Raw genomic sequence first — 21,745 nt, forward strand, 5'->3', positions numbered from 1 at the left:
TCCCCACAAAGGGAATAAAATAGCTGAACGAGGCGAGACATTTATTTATATAACGAATGCCAGCACTGTCTCATAGATTTCAACAAAGGATGTTCTTGAGTAGAAAATACGGTATGTGGTTTTTGAGCATAAAAAACAAAACAAATGTACTGGTGCCATTAATTGTTGATCAAGTCATAAGGGAGTACAAAATTGTGTCTGCTTAATCCAATCCACCATATGTATGATCAGGCACGCAACATTATATTTCCTTAAATCAAGGAAGGCCAATCCTCCCCGACACATGGGCAGAGACAGTTGCTGCCAAGTAAGCTGTGGTTTTTAGTTCCACCAAAATTAAGACTATTTTTTTTAACATATTGGAAATGTTTGAATCACATATACCATTTGGGAAATAAAATTATTTGAAACAATGCTATACAATCATGTAAACTTAAGGGTAATTTAGTCCAAAGTTATTAAGAAAATTACAAGATATACTAATGTAAATCAAATGTTCAGTATATGCCAGGGCCATATTTTGGTTAAATAAATCCCAAGATAATTAAGTTTATAGTCCATCTTTTTTTATAGAGAATTTTTCAAAGCAATCTTTATAAAAATAGGCACTTTGTATTCTTTGTTGGATTATATCCTATTACTTGTAACTGGTCTGCTCCTTTGGGGCACCAGGTATTGGGGCTCTTTTCGGGATTTGAGATTGGGGTTGGGGGTTATATGGGTGAACTGGTGTGGGGGAATTGTTTTTCTGATAATAATATTGTGAGCTTGTTCTGTCTTACATTGTATTTCTGTTCCTTCCTTTGTTGAGCTCAATAAAATACATTTAACAATAAAAATAGTCACTTACTGACGTGGAGGGGCATGATCAAAAGAAACGTCTAAGTCCAATTCGGATGTATGGTGCTAGGCGCCCAAAGTCAGCAGTGATAAAATGCTCAGTCTCAAAAAAATATGTCTAGAATATTTTCTCTCTCAAAAATGGCCTCTCTCAGGGATCTCAAAGTCTTGAGGGCCGCAATCCAGTCAGGTTTTCAGGATTTCCCCAATGAATATGCATTGAAAGCAGTGCATGCACATAGATCTAATGCATATTCATTGGGGAAATCCTGAAAACCTGACTGGATTGCGGCCCTCAAGGAGGGACTTTGAGATCCCTGGTCTATTTGGACATCCAGGCCATTGATCATCCAGACCGCTAGTACATCTATCTTTATACCACATTTTCAACCAAAAATTTGTCTCTTAAGTCCCAAACGCCCAGAACAAGACCATTTGGAAGTGGGAGGGGCCAGAATTGTGATGGACTGGCCACCCAGACATGGCAACTGAGCAGTGGGGCACTTTATAGGGTACTGCAGTAAACTTCACAAAAAAAGGGTGCCACAAACATCTCACCAGAACTTCCTTATGGGATATGGTGAGCCTCTTAAAACACCCCCCAAACCCACTATACCCACCAGTCTACAACCCCAATAGCCCTTATGGCTGCAGGTGACACCTATATGGCAGTACAGCAGGGTTTGCTCGGCTCACATTTTCCATGAATGTAGTGGTTAGAGTGGCTTATGGGCTTGGGTCCTCCTCTCTATGGTTCATTAGCCCATCCCCCAGGCTATTTAAGAGACCTGTGTGCAGCTCTACTAAGTTTCCTTATACTAGGTGCTACTGTTCTGGAGACAGGTATGTACGTTTTTCTTCCAATCTTTGTGCGAAGATGAGGGGGTCAGTGAACACTGGAGGAGTGTGTGGGGGGTCTTTACTTTGTCTCTGCAGTGGTTATCTGGTCACATTGGATATTTTGGAAGCACTTATACCTGTTTTTACATCGTCTAAGTCACAAGGTATAAGTTCCATCTAGGATGTCCCGTAAAACCTTTCATGACCTCTTCAGGACGACTAAGTCTAAGTCAGAAACCCCATCCCACCCTAACCACTGAGCCAGAGGCCCTTTCAGAGGCCTAAAAAGTCCCTGGATACGTCCAAAAAATAGGTTTGATTATCGGCACTTGGACATCCTGTCTTTTAGGTCGTCCAAGTGCCAACTCGGGCAGGTTTTTAAACGTGTTTAAGTTTCGATTACGAGCCCCATCACCTCCAACTTATTGAGATTCAGTACCAATCCCATTACCTGCCCATGTTTGTGTATCAAGGATAACACCCTTAAGAGGTAATTCTGACGTTCGTAGGAATTCTGTAAACGTCAAGAACATTTACCTCCCCAGCCCGTGATAATAACCTCTACCGTTGCTTTGTAAAAGCCAAAATTATGTTATTAATATGGTTGTAAACCGCCTTGTTTCTACCAGAAAGGTAGTATACAACAGTGGTTCCCAACCCTGTCCTGAAAGACCACCAGGCCAATCGGGTTTTCAGGACAGCCCTAATGAATATGCATGAAGCAGATTTGCTTGCCTGTCACTTCCATTATATGCAAATCTCTCTCATGCATATTCATTAGGGTTAACCTGAAAATCTGATTGGCCTGATGGTCCTCCAGGACAGGGTTGGGAACCCCTGGTATACAAAACCTAAATAAACTAAACTAACCAAAAAACGCTCATTGTCTTCCAATATCTTACAGAATTACCTACAAAATAGCACTACTGATTTTCAAAATACGACTTACAAACTCTCCAATATTCCTTGACTGCCTTCTCACTTTACCGAGAACACTAAGATCAACAGAACAGAATCTGCTTGCCATCCCCTCTCTGAAAATTATTGGCACAAGGTGGTCAGCAATTTTTTCTGTGACAGGTCCCCAGCTTTAGAACGCCCTATCGGGATACCTACGTAATGAAACAGCATTGGATAGATTCAAAGGTTCCCTAAAAAGCTTTTTCTATAGGGATGCCTTTGAGACTTAACTTCGTTGAATACGAGCACTTTTACGCTCATATCATTCTTCAGCCTTAATGATCAAGCCCCTCCTTAGATGCTTTTTAACTTTTTTTTTCTCTCTCTCTTAAACGTCCCCTGTTCTTTCTTTACAATAACATTTGTAGTTCCTCCCCCTCCTCCTTTTGTATCAGTTCTGTTATTTATAAGTCTGTCCAAATTTTGTACATATTTACTACTTCTCTCCTGTTTTTAGATTTGTAATACGCTTTGAAAATTATGACAATGCGTGTATATCAAATTTTGACTAAAACTTGAAAAACTTAAACTTGATCTTTAATACATCTGCGTGCGACAACGTGCCACAAAATCTGCATGATTAACTGTTCCCTTGCTATGTTTTATTGAATAATAAACAAAACCCTGAAGAAAAGCTGCAGGTTATGAAATTTCTAGCTTTAAGCCTCCGGGTTCTAATCATGACCTGCAGAGTTTCTAGAGCAGGGGTGTCAAATTCCCTCCTCGAGGGCCACAATCCAGTCGGGTTTTCAGGATTTCCCCAATGAATATGCACGAGATCTATTAGCATACCATGAAAGCAGTGCATGCAAATAGATGTCATGCATATTCATTGGGGAAATCCTGAAAAACTCACCTGGATTGTGGCCCTCGAGGAGGGACTTTGATACCAACAGTTCTAGAGTATCTAGCCGTCTCTTGCCAGCCATAAGCTACCATCTCATCGCTCACTAGTTAATACTGTCACTCATTTGGGTCATTTTCCTTATTCAATAGTACAGAAATACCAAGGAGAAAATACAACCTACAACCATGCACCAAACACATTTCCTAGGAGCTTAAGACTCAGTAAACAACTGCAAGTTCTGTGACTAAGTGCTGGAGTCGTTACCAAAATACACAAACTTTTTTTTTTTTTAACTATTATGCAACTCAAATTCTGCAAACAATTCTCAGCATAGGAAAAAAAAACCCAGCTAATGCCCTGTATGAAGTCCTCATCTGCCGTGCCGGCCAAGAATATAACCACCCAGAATGAAATTTGACACTGAGTTTAGACCACCACTAAGAAATTAAAGAACAGCAGTCTTCTAAATACCAATAAAATACGTTTATAAAATTCTATTCAAACTAAGAAGCAAACCATAAACTTATAACAATAGTTGTTTACAGACCTAGATCTTTTAGATCTCCAGCCCACCAGGCTCTTGGGAACAATTTCTTCTCCTTGGGTTCTTGATCCAATAATAAGGCTGCGAGATTCTCAGGCAGTAGGTTTCCTGTATGACAAAGTCAGAAAAGCAACAACAAAATTATTTTAAAAAACAAAAAACGCAAAACAGTAACAAGATGAAAAAGAGGGAAAAAAGGGGCTTGATTACTAAGGGGGTCTTTACTAAGGCGGGCTAGCCGATTTAGCGTGCACTAAATGCTAATGCGTCCATAGAATATAATGGGCACATTAGCATTTAGCGCATGCTAAATCGGCTAGCGTGCCTTAGAAAAAGACCCCCTAAGTTCCTGGCTGGTAGTTCAATTCACCAATCTGAAGAAATAAAGAAAAAAAAAAAAACAATACAGTAAAATTTGGCAGCAACTTAAAAGAGTTAAAAAAAATGCATGTCATGCAAATGAGATGCAAAAATTGACAGATGCCGGATAAATGTACAGTGTTCCCCCGCGAATTCACAGTTCATGAATCCGGTCATTCACAGTCTGCTCCGACCGCATCTTCCTGTAGTAAAGTCAGGCTACATCAATCAGGAGCTGCGTGTCAAAGCAGCTCCTGATTGATGTAGCCCGACTTTACTACAGGAAGAGGTGGTCGGAGCAGACCGCGAGTGATTTCCTTCACTCACCAGCGCTCCAGCTGCCCTCTCCTGCCTCCCCTGCCTAAAAAACGCATTTGCAGTTTTTCAAAATTCACAGGGGGAGGTCCTGGAATAGAACCCCCGTGAATTTCAGGGAAGTACTGTAGTTTCTGGTTGGTTGAGAGTTACTATTAAAAACAGGCCTATCTAATACTATATACCCCATACTATGCCATACCATAAACTTCCAAACTACTGGACATGTAGTAGGCAAAGCGTGAGCATACACAGGTGTGGCGTGCTAAGTTTACACTTAAATTTCCACCAGAAATTGATTTTATTTTCATTTTTATTTAAAGTATTACAGTATTTCTTTGACTTTTTTGCTGGTTCCTTGAGTTCCAGTTAACAGAGAGTCTAGAAGAATGGAAGCTAAGGGGGTGACCGAAATCGTCATCAGAAACAGTTAGTAAATGTGACAGCAAAATCCAGAAAGGTGGTTGGGGACATAAGGAGAGGAAATAGCCAACAGGACAAAGGAGATAATGCTTTTGGGTCTGATCTTTTTTGAGTACTAGGTACAATTCTGGAGACTGTACCTACAAAAAGATATAAACGGGATGGAGTTGGTCCAGAGAGTGGCTACCAGAAAGGTCAATGAAGTCTGTCATAAAGCATAGGGGAACAGACTTAAAAGACCTGGTATAGAGCCACATATAGACGGAGGAAAATTTTTTTATCTATTTGAGACTGTTACTTATATAGTCCCTGCCTCACAGAGCCTGTTGCCACATTTTGAATAACTTGGGGAATGTGTCCTTCTAGGGACATTATAGGACTCTTCTTTTCTCCTTGGATCTCTTGTTCATCCAGGGATTGATATCCTCCCAGAGGACGCTGTGTGAGACTGTGTTGACCCTCTTAGGTTCTTCAAAATGCCATCTGGTGTTGCTTGGATTGCATTTCCAGACTCCGGGACTACTATGGGTAGGAGGGGTTGGGGGTTCTTGATTTGGATTTCCTCTGGTTTATTGTCACTCCTTTGAGATTATGTTTTTCTTGATTATCCGTTTTTGGACTGAAGGTATCACTCCACCTCTACTCTTCCTTCTCCTTTCTAATCTTCCCCCTAATTCCTCTTTAGTCCTCTCTCAGTCTGTACTCAAATAACCTGTATAACTAAACTACTTATATTTAGACTACTGCTCTTAATTTGCTGTATAGTCCCTGTATTTAAACTGCTGGCTGCACAGTCGTGTAAGTCCAAACATTTAAATCTACTGTATAATCTTGTATGTCCAATTACACTCCATTGTGAATGTTTACTTGAAGACCGTTCTGAGCTACTGGGAGGATGGGATAAAAATCTAAATAAATAAATAAAATAAATGATGGGGAGGGATACGTCTTTTATATGGGACATATTACTTTTCTTGTTCAATATTGGTCATTGGAGCTTTACTGCTCTAGATTAATCTACGAGATGGGGGGGTTCGATATTAGTTTTGAAATGTACACTTTCCTAAAACTTTGGGAATCACAGTTCTGGTTCAGAATATGTACAGGTTACTTGTTGCTTTGTTCACCTTGTATATGCACTTTCTTTTTCTTTTTTTTTCAAATTCTTTATTCTTTTTCCATCTTACATCAAGTACACAATATTACATCAATTAAAACTTGTATACATCACTTGAATTTCTTTCTAATATCATGCACTTTCTTATCCTGTTGTGTGATTCTCAATAAAAAAAAAATTGCTTTACCTTAAAAAGACCTGGTAGAAAAGCAGGACAGGAAAAAATGTTAAGAGACATATCTCAATATGTATACTTTGGAAGAAAGGCAAGAGAGAGGAGATACGATTCACAAACGCACAGGAGGCAAGTCTCTCTCAAAGGAAGCTCTGGAATGAGGGAACATAGGATGAAAGTGAAAAAGGGACAGGCTCAGGAGTAAGCTAAGGAAATGCTTCTTCACGGTAATGGTAGGGAATTCATGAAACAACCCCCCGGTAGAGATGGTGGAAACGAAAGCTGTATATTAACTCAAGAAAGCTTGGGCAAGTACATTGTAACTCCTGAGCCCGCACCACTTTCTGAATGGCTGCCGTCAGTTCTCGTGAGTCCCGTAGGGCAATGGGACAGGGTACAGAGCCTGGCAGAGAAGGGGGAGGGACAAGGTGCAGTGCCTGGCAGGGAGGGGAGACAGAGTGCAGAGCCTAGCACAGAGTATGAGGATGGGTGCAGAGCCTGGCAAGAAGTGAGGGGGCTGGGTGCACAATTTGGTTCAGAAAGTATTTTTTCTTGTTTTCCTCCTCTAAATCTAGGATGTGTCCTATGGTCAGGTGCGCCTTATAGTGCGAAAAATACAGTAGTTTTTAAATCAGCAGCAGCTATCAACCAAAATTATTTCTTCACCATTTAAATGCACTAACAACCAAGCAATCCAAAGATCTATCAAAAGGAATGGTACATAAAATTTGGACACTTAAGTAATTCATGAACTCAAGCTCTAGTTTTAAACAAGCTTGACTGCAGTTTCTCCGATGCTCCCCTCTTTTCCTTGGTCACTTGTCAGGGTCTAGCTAACCCCTTGGACAATGGTAGTAAACCCTCCCTTATGGCCAACTTTGCCTCTAGCAGAGAAGAAGCAAAGTGGCTGGGCAAGTCTACAGTCCCTTACCACTCCTGAGCAGAATGCTATTTTGACTTTTAATTCTAAATTGGAACAGCTGAACAACTGGCTTTTTAACAAATTTTGTTTAAGTCTTCGGCCATGTGGATTTCTAGATCTCATCCCCTGTTAATGGTACCATCTATTCAGGGAAAATCTTTGATACTAGACATCTCTTTGATATAATCAATTGAAATGTCATCTGGAGATCAACAAGGTTGTTAAATCATGTTTCTACCAGCTGCCTATGATTTGACAACTACAACCTTATTTGAATCAATATAAATTTGATCAAAGTAGTTTATGCCTTAATTCCAAGTAGACTCGATTACTGTAATATATAAAAAGGACAATGGGTCCAGTTACTCTTATACTGTTTGATCTTTATTGGTTGCCAGTTTCATCAAGAATTATGTTCAAGATAATGTGTTTGGTATTTAAGGGGTCATTTTAGTAAGGTGCGCTAACTGATTTAGCACGCGCTAAATGCTAAGGCGCCCATAGACTATAATGGGCGCCTTAGCATTTAGCGCGCACTAATCCTTAGCATGCCTTAGTAAAAGGAGTCCTAAATCTTTAAGGATGGATGCTCCAAAAAGCACAGTTACTTACCGTAACAGGTGTTATCCAGGGACAGCAGGCAGATATTCTTGACTGATGGGTGACGGCACCGACGTATGGACAATTTTAGAGTGATTGCACTCTAAGAACTTAGAAAGTTCTAGTTAGGCCGCACCGCGAGTGCCTTCCCGCCCGACGAAGGCGCGCGGTCCCCAGTTAGGATAAACCAGCTAAGAAGCCAACCCGGGGAGGTGGGAGGGACGCAAGAATATCTGCCTGCTGTCCCTGGATAACACCTGTTACGGTAAGTAACTGTGCTTTATCCCAGGACAAGCAGGCAGCATATTCTTGACTGATGGGTGACCGCTGAGTAAGCAGAGAAGGAAACAGTGGAAGAAGTATGGGTTCCCTGTAACTGAGTTGAAGTAGAAGGGAGAACCAATGTTGCCTGGGCCACCGTGGAGCGATGAGAATCATGGTGGCTCATTCCCTCTTGAGCTTGAACAAAGTCCGCAGCAGGAGCGGTAGAGGGGGAAATGCATATAGGAAGAGATTGGTCCATTCCAGGAGAAATGCATCGGGTGCCAGACGGTGAGGAGAGTAGAGTCTGGAGCAAAATAGGGGCAGCTGATGATTGTGAGGAGCTGCAAAAAGGTCCACTTGAGGAGTGCCCCATTGAGCGAAAATGGACTGGAGAGACAAGGGATCGAGAGTCCATTCGTGAGGTTGGAGAATTCTGCTGAGATTGCTAAGGAATTCTGCTCATCTTGAATGTAGACAGCTTTCAGGAATAAATGACGAGCTGTCGCCCAAGACCAAATCCGTTGGGCTTCCTGACACAACAGGCGAGAGCCCGTCCCTCCCTGTTTGTTGATGTAGTACATTGCAACTTGATTGTCTGTGCAAATGAGTTGTACTTGAGGGAAGAGAAGATGTTGAAAAGCCTTGAGGGCATAAAACATCGCTCGGAGTTCGAGGAAATTGATGTGGTGTTTCTTTTCCTGGGCAGTCCAAAACCCCTGAGTTTGGAATTCGTTCAAGTGAGCTCCCCAGGCATAAGGGGATGCATCTGTGGTGATCACGAAATGATGAGGAGGTAGATGGAACAGTAGACCTCTGGATAGATTTGAAGATGTCAACCACCAAAGAAGCGACTGTCGAAGAGACGAGGTCACAGATATGTGTTGTGAGCAAGGATCCGTCGCTTGGGACCACTGGGTCGCTAGGGTCCATTGAGGAGTACGCAGGTGGAGACGTGCGAAGGAGGTGACATGTACTGTGGAAGCCATGTGCCCCAAGAGCACCATCATGTGATTGGCAGAGATGGTAAGCTGTTGAACATCTGCCGACAGAGATGAAGGATGGTCTGAAGGCGGTTGGATGGAAGAAACGCCCTCATCAGAACAGTGTCCAGAATGGCTCCAATGAATTGAAGTCGCTGGGTTGGAATGAGGTGCGACTTGGGTAGATTGATTTCGAAACCCAACAGTCGAAGGAAGTGAATGGTCTGATTGGTGGCAAGGAGAACCACCTGAGGAGAGTGAGCTTTGATCAGCCAGTCGTCCAAGTAAGGGAAGACCTGAAAATTGTGAGAGCGGAGATAGGCCGCTACCACAATCAGACACTTGGTGAATACTCTGGGAGAGGAGGCCAGACCGAAGGGTAGCATCTTGTACTGATAATGATTCTGATTGATGAGAAAGCGTAGATATTGCCTGGACGTCAGATGGATAGGAATATGTGTGTAAGCCTCTTTTAGATCGAAGGAGCATAGCCAGTTGCCCTGAGTGAGAAGAGGGTGGCAAGAGAGAGCATTTTGAACTTCTCCTTGACTAAACATTTGTTGAGATCTCTGAGATCTAATATAGGTCTGAGGTCTCCGGTCTTTTTGGGAACTAGAAAGTACCGGGAGTAAAATCCCTAACCTCTCTGATCTTGAGGAACTTCTTCGATGGCATTGAGAAGAAGGAGGGATTGAACCTCTTGAGCTAGAAGGAGGGACTGAGACTTGTTGGAAGCAGACTCTTTTGGCAGGCCTAACGGCGGAGGAGTCTGAAAATTGAGGGAGTAGCCGTGGGCTATGATAGAGAGCACCCACTGGTCGGTGGTGATTACTTCCCATCGAGTCAGAAAAATGTTTAGTCGACCTCCTATAGGCTGTAGAAGAGGACATGAGGGCGGAAGACTGGCAATACCCTGGAGAAGCGAGTCAAAAGGGCTGAGTCGGTTTAGGCTGAGTAACAGGCTTTGTGGCAGTCAGCTGTTGTTGGCGAGCCTGTTGTTGTTGCTGCCGTTGCCTCCGAGGCTGAGGATGAGGCTGAATCGGCCGAGCAGAAAAACGCCTCTGATACGACGTCTGCTGCCTAAAAGGACGAGGAGGAGGGGGTTTCTTTTTGTTTTTCAATAAAGTATCCCACCTCGTCTCATGAGCAGAAAGCTTCTGAGTGGTGGTATCCAGAGATTCTCCAAGGAGCTCATCACCCAGGCAGGGAGCATTGGCAAGGCGGTCCTGGTGGTTCACATCAAGGTCTGAGACGCGAAGCCATGCCAATCGTCTCATCACTACAGACATAGCAGTAGCTCGGGAGGTCAGTTCAAAAGTGTCATAGATGGAACGGACCATAAACTTCCTGAGTTGCAAGAGACTGGCAGTGCATTGTTGAAAAGCAGAAAGCTTGCGGTCAAGAATATACTTGTGAAAAGTAGCCATCTGCTGGATAAGATGTTTCAGGTAAAAGGAGAAGTGGATTGCATAGTTACCTGAACGGTTGGCCAACATAGCATTTTGGTAAAGTCGTTTACCAAATTTGTCCATGGCCTTGCCCTCTCTGCCAGAAGGGACAGAAGCATACACACTAGAGCCTGCAGATTTTTTGAGGGTTGACTCCACCAGCAAAGATTCATGTGGAAGCTGAGGTTTGTCAAACCCTGGAATAGGAATACTTTTATAAAGTGATTCCAATTTCCTTGGAGCTCCTGGAATGGTGAGAGGAGTTTCCAGATTTTTGTAAAAAGTTTCCCTTAATATATCATGAAGGGGTAACTTTAAAAATTCTTTAGGAGGTTGGTCAAAGTCCAAAGCCTCCAAGAATGCTTTTGACTTTTTAGAATCAGACTCCAAGGGGAAAGAAAGGGTGTCTGACATCTCCCTCAAAAATTTAGTGAAGGAAGAGTGCTCTGACTTACTAGCAGGATCCTGCACCGATGGGTCAGCCTCATCCGATGAAAAATCCTCCTCGGTACCGAGGGGATCATCGGAATCATCCCATAAATCAGGGTCACGTACCGATGGAAGACGGCCCTGAGAGAGAGGGGTAGAGGATTCGGTATGCCTGGTTTTGCGTACCGATTTGCCTGAACGCATCGACACTGTACCCGGTACGGGTGTCAGAGAGCGGTACCGGATCAGAGGCCGAGTGAGCCGTACGTCGAAGAGACTTTGGCTCTGCCGATAAAATAGGCATAGACATGGAGGAGGCAGATTTAAGCGGTGCCGATAACGTCAATGCCAACAACATAGGCTGGTCGACGATCGGTACCGGAGGCTCAGTGGGAACCGACACCGGAAGGTTCGGAGTTAGCAGAGCCGGGAGCAGGTGTTATAATTGCTCCTTAAGCTGGACCTGAAGGATGGATGCTATACGTTCATCCAGAGAAGGTCCCGATGGCACCGGTACCGCTTTTTTCTTACTCGGTACCTGCGGTGCAGCTCGACGCTCAGGCGAAATCGATGCCAATGAAGAGGCAGTGACTTCTATGGGAGCGGAGCATTTGCGGGGCTGGCGCACAGTCTGCAGGACTTGGCTCACTGCTTATTCAACTGGTGGGCCAAGAACAGTAGGGGATGGCTTCTTAGCCGGCTTACCTACAGGGTGCGACACCGACGATAAATCTTGCGGTGTCAAAACCACCGGTGTCGATTTAGAGGAAGTTGCCGGAGTCGATGCCGGTGGGACTTCCATAGCGGCACCAAAAAGAATCCGCTGTTGAATTTGGCGATTCTTCAAAGTTCTCTTTTGAAGAGAATTACAGCAGGAGCACGTTTCTGCCCTATGGTCCGGACCCAAACACTGAAGGCACCACTTGTGCAGGTCGGATAAAGAAATAGGGCGTGCACACCGCTGACACTTTTTAAAACCCGGTGAAGGGGGCATGAAGGGAAAAACGGCCGTAGCAAAATCGAAGCCCGAGGCTTCGATGGTGCCAACAGGCCCCGCCGGGGCCAACCGAAAAAAGTCGAAAAAAATGGACTTTTTTTTTTTTTTTTAATTTTATCAAGAAAATAATAAAACGTGAAGAAATTCACGAGAAAAAATACGCGAGCGGGAAGGCGAAAAAAAAAGTATCCAACAGCCGTTGGAAACACGCGTCTTCTTAGCTCCGCGGAAACTAAGAAACTGGGGACTGCGCGCCTCCGTCGGGCGGGAAGGCACTCGCGCACGCGCGGTGCGGCCTAGCTAGAACTTTCTAAGTTCTTAGAGTGCAATCACTCTAAAATTGTCCGTACCGGGGCTCTGTCGGTGCCGTCACCCATCAGTCAAGAATATGCTGCCTGCTTGTCCTGGGATAATAAGCCCTTCAGTTACCACTGCACAGTTCACTGGAAAGGTTGTGCGCCCCATTCTGGAAGTTGAAGCTGTGCCCCCAAACCAAGGGCAGCACAGAAAATTCTAGTGATGACCTGACAAAGTAGTGTGGGATCCTTACCAGAAGCCTTAGGAATCTAAATACAAATAACAAAGGAGAGACAAGGCAGGGATGACAAGACAGGAATGGTAGCAAACCCTGAGTTAATGAAATGGATGTTCTATTAAGTATGAGAAAGCCATTATATGAAATTTTGAAGAGGTAAAATCAAAGTCAGGTGGCAAACAGTCCTTAAACAAAGGAGTGAAACACTTAAGCCACCTCCTGAAACGCTGCCATCACACAGGCACTTAAAAATCCATCGTCTCCTCCCTCTACTCATGCCAGGGACTGTGAATGCTTTGCAGAATTCACAGCAGGATTATCCTCAGGGCCACACTAGCAACTGTGTGCTACCACACAGTTGGCCAAATATAGGCCTTACATAATAAAACTTTTAGAGGAAAAACTTTATGCATTAAAAAGTGACCGTGGGTGGTTTCCCTGGCTCAGGCTACAGGACGAGTGCAGTGCACTAAGACTTGTCTCTGGTCTCCAGTTTCTTTGGGCCATCTGGGGCAGAGTGTTCTTCAAAAGGTACACTCGATTCCAGAAAAAGTGGAAAACCTGTTCGCTCTCTACTCTAACCCAGTGTTCTTCAACCGCTGGTCCACAGAAATTTCCTGCTGGTCCACAGGGCCGACACGTGCATCAGGTCCAAAACAGTGTTTTTCAACCGCCAGTCCACAGTGTGGCGTTATCTTTGAGCCGGCTCCCTCTTCCTCACCGATTCAGTGCACAAAGCCACGGGCAGCGGCTCCTATGTGCGTCCTGCACCTGAACCAGAAACCTTCTCTCTGGCATTCCAACATCAGAGGGAAGGCTTCCAGATGAGGTGCGGGACGTGCAAGGAGCCGCTGCCCACACTTTTGTGCACTGCATCAGTAAGGAAGAGGGAGCCGGCCTGAGGATAACACTGGGGGCGGCATAAAATGGCCAGGCGGGAGCAAGTCAGAAGGTAAAGCATAGCATAGAGCAGTGGTCTCAAAGTCAAACCCTTTGTGGGGCCACATTTTGGATTTGTAGGTACTTGGAGGGCCGCAGAAAAAATAGTTAATGCCTTATTAAAGAAATGACAATTTTGCATGAGGTAAAACTCTTTATAATTTATAAAACTTTCCTTTAACAGTTAAAAGGAAAGATAGATAAACTATAAAGAGTTTTACCTTATGCAAAATTGTCATTTCTTTAATAAGACATTAACTATTTTTTCTAAGGCCCTCCAAGTACTCTATTTTTTCTTCAGCCCTCACATTTAAAGTTTAATATCTTTTCTTTCTCAAAACTGACACATTTTAATCACTATATTGAAAATAAAATCATTTTCCCTACCTTTGTTGTCTGGTGACTTTATTTTTCTGTGCTTTCAACTATGTTTCCAGGGCCTTCTTGTCCTTTGACTGTTTTTCTCTCAGTCTTCACTTTCTGCCTTGCATCCATCTTTGGCATTAACTTAATGTTCAATTTTTCTGCTTTCTTGTCAAAATCTACGTTTCCATGTCTTACCTTCCCTTCCTATCTCTCTCTTCTTCCGTCCTATTTCCATGGTCTGGCATCTCTTTCCTTCCTTTCTCTCCCTCCCTCCTTCCTTCCTTTCCCCTGGTCTGGCATCTGTGTCCTTTCCTTCCCCCATGCCCTGGCATCTCTCCCTCCCTCTCCATGGTCTGATATCTCCTTTCCTTCCCTCCCTCCCATGAACTTGGCTTCTCTTGTTCCTCTCCTCTCCCTTGTCTTCCCTCTCCTTCCTTCCCTCTCTTTCCCCAATTGGGTGCAACAGCAACAGAAGCAGCATTTCCCTTCCCCCTTCCTGTGCAGCAGAAGCATTTCTCTTTCCCTTTCCCTCCCTCTCCCTTTCCCTGTACAGCAGCAGCAGCATTTCCCTAGGGTCCCCCTTGCCTATGCAGCAGAAGCATTTCTCTTTCCCCTCCCCTTCCGTTCTCTTCCTTGTGGAGCAGCAGCGTGTCTGGCTGGCTCAGTTGATCGTTCCGTTCAAAGCCGCGGGTGGCGGCTCCTCGTGAGATCCACGCCTGCTTCTGAAGCCTCTCTTATGTTGTGATGCGAGGAGCCGCCAACCCGCGGCTTTGAACGGAACGATCGACTGAGCGAGCCAGACACGCTACTGCTCGAAAAGGAAGGGAAGGGGGAAGAGAAATGCTGTTTTGATCGCGTCCAGACCGCGGGCCGCAAAATAGCATCTGGAGAGCCGCATGTGGCCCACAGGCCGCGTGTTTGAGACCGCTGGCATAGAGGTAGGGAGACAACAAAGGTAGGGGGGAACGATTTTATTTTTGAATTTAGTGATTGAATTATGTCAATTTTGAGAATTTACATCTGCTGTCAGTGTGCTTTGTGTAGTTTAATTTTATGGTTAACCATTATGTGTTGTTAATAAGATTATATTGTGTGTATCTATAAAAAATGAATGGAACAAATAGTGTTACAATTAGAACTATTATGGGGGCGGGGTCTGGGGTGGAAACTGGGTAGAGATGGGCCCATGACTTAACCCAGTGTTTTTCAACCGCCGGACCGGAAAATAATTATTTTATTTCTACCGGTCAATAGGTGTAAAAAGGTTGAAGAACACTGCTCTAACCCATGTCTCCTACAAACAGCCACAGGAGTTTGCAAGAGATCCTGGTGTCACCCGCATGCGGCTCTCCAGGTGCTATTTTGCGGCCCACGGTCTGGACGCGATCAAAACACCCAAGCATGCTGCTTTAGGTTGTAGGAGTAGAAAAGTTTAATTCTGTATTTTAATTATTGTGGTCCTCTTTTTTTCCCCATCTATCTGCGGGTCTTCTTTTGGCTTTCTCTCTCCCTATATTCCTTTACTTTCACTTCAGCAGCCAGCCCACAGCAGCTCTCTCACCTTCCTGGACCTAGATATGGCTCGTCTCCCATTTGATAGCAGTGGAAACTCATTCTCACCCAGGCTCCTTGTAAAAGCCCCAGACATGAGATAACCTCACACAATATTCTACCAGCCTTGCTGAGTTGGGTGGCATTTAAGGAAGAAAAGTGCCAGACAAAAAATAGCTTCTATATATGCGGTAATGTCTTTTGAAGAAAAGACAAACTGCAACACAGATTGAAGGACTAGGTGCACCTTGCATCTTATTTTCTTAACTATGTAATAATTTTTATGAACATCACCATCCATCAGTATCATTCGCACAACCATCCATGGAAAACGAGGGTCTCTACACTCTGCTCACTGTTAAGCTCTGACCAGTTGTCATGTTAATATGGCTGATGGAGCAGGCTGAAATTCCGCCCAGAGAGCAATTTCTGACTGAAACAGCAGCATGAGCTCGCCAGCATGTCATTAAAGGAAATAGTGGAAAATTTCCCAGGCTGACATCCAGAATGTCTGCGGTTCCTTTCCTGCAAAGCAGCCATGAAAGAACAGCAAGCTCAATCTCCAAAACCTGGAAAATTCCATTGGGCTGAAGAGCGAATCGGAGACACCCCTAAAATACAGATGTATATTATACAGAAAACTACAGTGAAATCTTAAATTTACTTAGACAAGCTAATTAAAATTAAAATATTACTGAAATAAAACAAGTTCTACACACACACATTATGGAAGAGGAGGGAGCTGACAAAAACAACCCCCACCTCCCACCATATTCCTACTTGGGATAAATTATGGTGGTTTTCCTCTGTAAGGAAACTTAGTTAAGTCAATTTGTGACCTACTTTCTCAGTCAAATCTGTTAATGTACAAAGTGCACATCAAACAGGTTCTACTTTAACAAATCACTTTTATAAAAATAAGAAAATGATGCTAAAGTCTCTCTTTAGAGGGGGAAAAAACCAGATCAAGGCCCAATTTCACTGGGCCCCCTTTCCAAGTTCACCAATTTTTCTGACAGTTTAAAGAGTACAGTACTAAGGTCAAGATATTGTACTAGCAAGGATATGAATACGAGATAAAGATTTGAATTCTCTAATAGCGACCTCTTGCTCATATCTAGGGTTGCCAGATTTCCTCTGAGAGAGAGAGAGAGAGAGAAAAAAAAGAGATGATTCCTGGCCCCACCCTGTTCCACCTCCAGCTCCACCCCATGTCTCCCTCAGCCCCGCCCCCACAGAAACCTCACCAAGCTCGAAGGCTGCATTTGGAATTCTTTGTGCATACGCAGACATCAATGCAATAACATCACACGCATGTGCACATGGGTATGGCATCATCGTGGCGACGGCCACGCATGCGCAAAGGCTTCCAGATACAGCCTCCAAACTCAGGGACTTCCAAAACCCAGATGTCTGATAACTCTACTCATATAAATCAGCATTTTAAGATTTCATTCAAATTTTTCCTCCCCTCCCTTTGTTGTCTTCTTTCCTTACAAGATTGTAGTTCCTCCTCCTCTCCTCTTTTTTATCAATCCTCCCTGTGTGTAGTATGATTAGGTCGGTCATCTTGTCCTGCCTTGTCAGTAACCTGGAGTTTGTCTTCCTTTTTTAAAATGTTTTAGTTAACTGTACAACGCTTCAAATCTTAATCAAATTTTTAATAAACTATGAAACCATGAGACAACTGAAAAAGTATTTGTTTACAAGATTTTTAGGAAATTAATATTACATTCAACTGTATATGTGCAGTTTTTTATTCTAAGAACATAAGAATTGCCACTTCTGGGTCAGACCAGTGGTCCATCATGCCCAGCAGTCCTCTCCCAGTGCCCTAACTGAGGCCAGCCCTACCTGTGTACGCTCCAATTCAGCAGGAACTTTGTCTTGAATCCCTGGGGGGTGTTTTCCCCTATAACAGCCTCCGGAAGAATGTTCCAGTTTCCCTCTACTCTCTGGGTGAAGAAGAACTTCCTTACATTTGTATGAAATCTAGCCCCTTTTAAATTTAGAGAGTGCCCTCTCGTTCTCCCTACCTTTAGTATCTTGAATGTTTCGATCATGTCCTCTCTCAGTCTCCTCTTTTCAAGGGAGAAGAGGTCCAGTTTATCTAATCTCTCGCTGTACGGCAACTCCTCTACCCCTTTTACCATTTTAGTTGCTCTTCTCTGAACCCTTTCGAGTAGTACCATGTCCTTCTTCATGTATGGCAACCAGTGCTGGACGCAGTATTCCAGATGGCCCGGTTCAACGGCATGATAACCTTCTCCAATCTGTTCATGATCCCCTTTTTAATCATTCCTAGCCCTTTTCACCGCCGCCTCCACACATTCCACAGACGCCACAGACAGCTTCATCGACTTGTCAACCAGTACTCCCAAGTCTCTCTCCTGGGGGGGTCTCTCCAAGTACCGCACCGGACATCCTGTATTCGTGTATAAGATTTTTGTTACCAACATGCATCACCTTACACTTATCCACGTTGAACCTCATTTGCCATGTCCCAGCCCATTTCTCGAGCTGAAGGAGAGGGAGACTTGCAAGCAGCACACAGGGAGACTTGCAAGCAGCACCCGAGGCAGGAGAGAGCAGGAGAGGGCTCAAGAAGCGCGAAGGCGAGCGGAAAACATCCAGCACAGCTTCGGGGTAGCGGCGAGTAGCCCCGCCCACCCCCACCGCATCAGCAGTAGGCGCCGGGCCCCTCCATAAAAGGAGGCGGGCCAACGGCGCGCAGCCGTTCGGCACGCGGCGAAGGCGAGAGGCAAAGGCCTTAGCGAGAGCGCCTTTGCGAAGGGCCTTGAGAAGGGCCTAATCTAAATCAATCACACTCTTCCTCCTTTCTTCTCACACCCATACACTTTCTTACACCCTCAGCCAGATAGTTAATCCTACTCGAACCTCTCAGACCTTATATATATATATATATATATATATATATATATATATATATATATATATATATATATATAAAAATAAAAAAAATAAAAAAACATTTCTGATATCTTTAATATCTTCATCTTTCTCATTACATACTCTCTGACATCTCAACCTTTCTCTTTACAGGACAAAATTCCTCTAACTTGGAAATGGCAGGGAGGACACGGAGTACCAAAGCTACCATCAAGATCGACACTCCAGCATCCAGAGGGACCCAGGGGACGGTCGAGGTCTGTACACAGACGGCAGAGGGCAACATGGTTCAGAGGGCAGAGGTCTCAGTGCAGACCGAGACCTTCCCCCCCCTCTCAAAGAGCACTACAGTCTCTACGCAGACAGAGGAGCTGGGAAACCTAGGCGAGGATATCTTGCAGGAACTACTGAGCCTCAGGGAGGAGGTAGCGCGCCTGAGGAGCATAAGGGATGACGAGGCCTTCATCGACGACGCCATCCTGGAACTGTCACACATCACAGAGAGAACCCACGACAGGTCCATCCTCAACACGCCCAAACCTACAGCACTAAGCACAACGATTGGAGTACAGGAGATGATTAGAGATGCTGGCCCCTGGCAATTGGTAACCTCCTCTACGGGCAAGCAAAACAAACCCACCTCATTCTCACTCTCTTCTTCTTTTTCTCTTCAACAGGATAGCCGTTCATCAATACCACAGCTAACTCTAAGAAATAGATATCAGATCTTACAGGATGGAAGCACCGAGGAAATAGCAGAAGAGACTCATGAAGATACCCAGCTGACAACGTCAAATCCAGAGCACGTAGACCGGCCTCCTCGGAAGGAACGAAGAGTGGTAGTTATTGGTGACTCCATGCTAAGGGGCACCGAGGGACCGATTTGCAGGCCTAATTTGCAGTCACGAGAGGTCTGCTGTCTCCCTGGAGCCAGGATCCAGGATATTACCACTAATCTAGACAAAATTATAAAACCTAATGATCATTTTCCCATGTTTCTCATTCATGTAGGCACAAACGACACTGCTAGGAATACCACAGAGAACATCCCCAGAGATTTTGGAGCGCTGGGAAAGAAGTTGAAGCAGATAGGAGCCCAGGTGGTCTTTTCATCAATCCTTCCAGTGAGAGACAAAGGCAGAGCCAGAGAAGAGCGTATTCCATAGAATATGGACTAACGAATGGCTCCGAGAATGGTGCATAGAAATGAACTTTGGATTCCTAAACCACGGCGAGACGCTCCAGGGACTACAAGGACCAGACGGACTCCACCTAACCAGAAGAGGTAGAAACGTATTTGGACATCGACTGGCCCGCCTACTCCATAGGGCTTTAAACTAGGTAAGTTGGGGGAGGGTACATACTTATATCCCAGAGCAGTAAGAAATCACCCTGAGGAGGCAAGTCGCACTCATACTACCAAGTCTAAGGTAAGTACCAATAATACCCACAATAAGTCAGGGAGAAATATCACTGAGTTTTCAGGAGCCACACTAACTAATAAGGTAAACTCTTCACAGATATGGAGGGCTATGTATATTAATGCACACAGCTTGGGCAATAAGATTCTAGAATTAGAGACTGAAATAACAAATGCCGATCTTGACGTGATAGCGATATCTGAAACCTGGTTCACGGCATCGCATGGGTGGGATATGGTTATACCAGGGTACAACCTACTTCGTTGCGACCGAGTGGGTAAATTGGGAGGAGGAGTAGCGCTATACACTAAGGAAAGCATCAAAACCACCAGAATAACAGATGTTAGATACACTGGGGAATCCCTCTGGGTGAATCTGGCCAGAGGGAATGAAAAATGCCTATACCTTGGTGTGATATATAGACCTCCCAGGCAACAGGAGGACAAAGACATGGAATTAATTGAGGACATAGAGAATATCACACTGCGCGGGGACTCAGTAATGCTAGGAGACTTCAACATGCCAGATGCAGATTGGAACACACTCTCCGCGACTACGGGTAGCAGCAAAAGAATATTAAACTCCATAAAGGGTGCACGTCTCAAGCAATTGGTGTTGGAACCCACCAGAGACCAGGCGTTACTGGACCTGGTCCTCACCAACGGAGATAGTGTCACTGAGGTCTCAGTAGGTGACACACTGGCCTCCAGCGACCATAATATGGTATGGCTCAACCTCAGAAAAGGATTCCCAAAAACAAGCACAGCAACAAGGGTTCTCAACTTTAGAGGCACAGACTTTAACCGAATGGGAGATTTTGTCCATCAGGAACTACATAAACAAGCACAAACTGACAATGTGGAGGATATGTGGTCGTCCCTGAAGTCCATACTACATGAAGCAACAGACCGATACATAAAGACAGTAAGTAAACGTAGGAGAAACAAAAGACCCCAATGGTTCAGTAAAGAAATTTCAGAACTAGTTAGACAGAAAAAAAGACGCATTTATCGCCTACAAACATTTAGGCAGAGAGGGGGCAAAAGAGGACTATCTAGACAGATCCAAAACTGTCAAAACAGCAGTCAGAGAGGCCAAACTCCGAATGGAGGAAGAGCTAGCACGGAAAATTAAGAAAGGGGATAAATCTTTCTTCAACTATATCAGTGACAGGAACAGAAACAAAGATGGGATAGTGTGCTTGAAGCAATCGGACGGTAAATTTGCAGAATCAGACTCTGAGAAGGCAGAATTACTAAACCAATACTTCTGTTCAGTATTCACTCGTGAAGCACCGGGAGCTGGTCCTCAGCTTCAGACGGGAGATAACCGGAAAGACCCGTTTCAAGATTTCGAATTTACGCCCAGTAGCGTCTACGACGAACTATCAAGACTCAAAGTAAACAAAGCAATGGGACCGGATAACCTACACCCCAGAATGCTCAGGGAGTTAAGAGAAGTCCTGGCAGAACCATTATCTGTTCTTTTCAATCTTTCCCTAAGCACAGGAAGGGTCCCCTTGGACTGGAAAACCGCCAATGTAATCCCACTCCACAAAAAGGGCTGCAGGACAGAGACAGCAAACTACAGACCAGTGAGTCTCACGTCTATAGTGTGTAAACTCATAGAAACACTGATCAAACAGCATATTGACACAATCCTAGACGAAGAAAAACTACATGATCCACACCAACACGGGTTCACCCAGGGTAGATCATGCCAATCTAACCTGATTAGCTTTTTTGACTGGGTTACTAGACAACTGGACACCGGAGAGTCACTGGACGTGGTATATTTGGACTTCAGCAAAGCATTTGATAGCGTCCCTCATCGAAGATTACTGAACAAGCTAAAATCGATAGGATTAGGAGACATTCTAACTACATGGATTGGGGATTGGCTGAGCGGCAGACTTCAGAAGGTGGTGGTGAACGGTACCCCATCTGAAGCGTCAGACATGAT

At 44.4% G+C, this 21,745-nt stretch overlaps 1 protein-coding gene across 5 annotated transcripts in view; it reads right to left on the reverse strand.

Moving 5' to 3' along the window:
• Positions 1 to 21,745, reverse strand: part of NCOA3 (nuclear receptor coactivator 3) — a 273,852-nt gene that overhangs the window by 228,390 nt on the left and 23,717 nt on the right. For all 5 annotated transcript variants that reach the window (XM_033963802.1, XM_033963800.1, XM_033963799.1 and 2 more), the window contains exon 2: positions 4,035 to 4,139. The gene's annotated coding sequence lies outside the window, so the exon portion shown is untranslated. The remainder of the gene's footprint in view (positions 1 to 4,034; positions 4,140 to 21,745) is intronic.

The sequence above is a fragment of the Geotrypetes seraphini genome, chromosome 11 (assembly GCF_902459505.1).
Source record: "Geotrypetes seraphini chromosome 11, aGeoSer1.1, whole genome shotgun sequence".
Lineage (NCBI taxonomy): Eukaryota > Metazoa > Chordata > Amphibia > Gymnophiona > Dermophiidae > Geotrypetes > Geotrypetes seraphini.